Here is a 2,374-nt window from a genome sequence, read left to right on the forward strand (position 1 = left end):
TGCCTTCAAGGCTGTGACAATTTAAAAGCTTAGTTCTGCATTCCTTACTTGTGCAAAATTCCTTAAAAATCTATTTGTTTGTTTGTTTGTTTTTAACAGCAGGATCCAGTTATGTCACAGGGATATCACTAGGAAATACGTTGTCCTTTACAATCAGTTTAAGCCAGATCCTCCCACAATGAGCATTTGCAAATTGTATGATAGAAATGTCAGATGTAGAAGCATTTTGCAAAAATATAAAGATTTGGCCTGGGAGTGGCACATGCCAGTTATTTCAGAATAGACTATGAATAATCTGTCATAGTGGCCCAAGAAAGATTGCTGTTGTTTATATATCCTTAACCTCTCAGTTACTCAGAGACCTAGCTATGTTGGTCTGAAGTCAGGGAGAAAGAGGGCAGACTAACTCAGAAGAATAATCTCTCATAAGCAACAGCTTGCTTTGTATATGCTATGATGAAGTCAGCTGTTGTCTATGAAAGCTTATGCCTCTGAATTAGTCAGTCTATAAGGTACCACTCTGCCCTGCCTTTTAGCTACTTATTCAAGTCAAGAAACAATTGCAGTGTGGGATTGGGATGACTTTGGCATCTCTGAAAAATGTATTTTTTAATATAAGATAATTTTACAAATTGTACATATTTATTTATGGTAGTGTTGGGAGTGATCCTGTAGTTGTGATGGTTCAGGAAATACACGAGGCAAGGATTTTTCTAGGTGATACTTTTTATTAGACCCTCTAAAGTTGGGAGACATCTTAGGCTTTCAGGAACAAAGTATCCTTCCTCAGGTCTTAGAGTTCCTATATTTATTTATAATATTCAGTACTTTGTGAGGGGATTTTATTAAAATGCACTTCCTTGGAAGATTTTTTTTTTTTTCAGTGTCCCTTTGAATTAAGGAACTGGGAACCCTGAATAAGGAACCAAAGTCTGTCTTGCAGAATCTCCCTGAGAGGAATCTCACTTGAAACACCAAGATCTCCCCTCCACGAGAAATACTTAGTGCAGTGAGGGTCAACTTTTTTGGCAGGCATGCCACAAATTAGCCCTACGTCCTTCCCAAATGCCACTCTGATCCCTGTCCCCTGCCCAATCTGCTGCCCTGCTTTCTGCTCCTTACCCTATCTGCCACTGTGCTACTTGTGTCGTTCCCCCCTCAATCTGCCATGTACCAAATACAGAGGCTGCCCGTGCCACTTGTGGCATGTGTGCCTCAGGCTGCTACAAGGATCAGTTTAGTAGTGGATACACTAGTGGGGGTGGGGGAGAGGCAGAGGCCTTCGTTTTATGACACTTCCAAGTCACACACCACTGTGCACTGGGTCCCAGCATCCTGTGCCTTTCATTTCTGTACAAACACAAAAGCTTCCTTGATTCTTCATTAAGCTTTTCAAATTACTTACATTTACATACTTACATTACATCATATTACATGTACCTTACATACTTCAAATTACTTACAATGGTGCAATCAGCATTACACAACTGCTGACACAAGTTCCTGAACTGGGGCAAAGGCCCCCAGCTGGCTGCATCATGAGTCCTGATGGAATCAGAGGTACCCCCCAACCCACCCCCTGTGCCTGTCAGCACTGTACCTAGACTGCTGGTGGCCCCAGGCAAACTTTTAGTATTGGGGCCCCCACTTTGCCAGAAATGATGATAATCATTAAAAAATTACCATTTTCAGGCCCCCTTTCTGTCTGGGCCCCAGGTGGCTGCCTGGTTCACCTGTGTCTGGCTCTGGCCCCAGGTTTAGGCTTGGCCTTCCCTCTTCTGTTCTGGGGGGTGGGTTGGGGGGTGCTAAAAATGCAAGCAGGGGATTGCCTGCTTCAGCCCTTTACCTCTCCCTACCTAACCCTGTGGGTCCCACATGGCTACACAAGTGTAAGCTCCCCACACCTCTGTCCACACATGAAGAGGCTGGGGATGGATAGGCGGGAGACCAGAGGGATGCTGCAGGTGCTCTGGGATCAGAGCAGGTGGGAGATGAGGAGGATGGGGACCAGCTCCTGGAGCAGGTAGGAGACCAGGGGGATGCTACAGCGTCAGAGCAGGTGGGAGATAAGGAGGATGGCAAGGGGCTCCCGAAGCAGGTGGGAGGGTGCTCGGGGATCAGAGCAGGCGGGAGATAAGGAGGATGACAAGGAGCCCCCGGAGCAGGCGGGCGACCGGGGGATGGTGAGGAAGCCGCGCTGCCCAGGGAAGCTGCCGTATCTCCACCCTAGGCCGGGTCGGCCGGCGCCGCCACTGCCCGGAGCAAGGTCCCGTCCAGCCCCGGCGCCCCCAAAGGCCCCGGCGAGGCGCTGCTCTCCTACCTGGCCTGGCGCCGCGCTGCTACCCCGCCGGCCGCGCTGTGGCCCGACTGAGCC

The 2,374-nt window shown here is 48.7% G+C and overlaps 1 protein-coding gene across 1 annotated transcript in view; it reads right to left on the bottom strand.

Annotated features, from left to right (window-relative positions):
- LOC109297659 (programmed cell death 1 ligand 1-like) overlaps nucleotides 1-2,351 on the bottom strand; it is a 32,446-nt gene extending 30,095 nt beyond the window's left edge. Inside the window, exon 1 of the mRNA XM_019517618.1 lies at nucleotides 2,321-2,351. The gene's annotated coding sequence lies outside the window, so the exon portion shown is untranslated. The remainder of the gene's footprint in view (nucleotides 1-2,320) is intronic.
- Between the last annotated feature and the right edge of the window lie 23 nt (nucleotides 2,352-2,374).

The sequence above is a fragment of the Gavialis gangeticus genome, unplaced genomic scaffold, assembly GCF_001723915.1.
Source record: "Gavialis gangeticus isolate Ggan-Ray unplaced genomic scaffold, GavGan_comp1, whole genome shotgun sequence".
In the NCBI taxonomy this organism is placed as follows: Eukaryota; Metazoa; Chordata; order Crocodylia; family Gavialidae; genus Gavialis; species Gavialis gangeticus.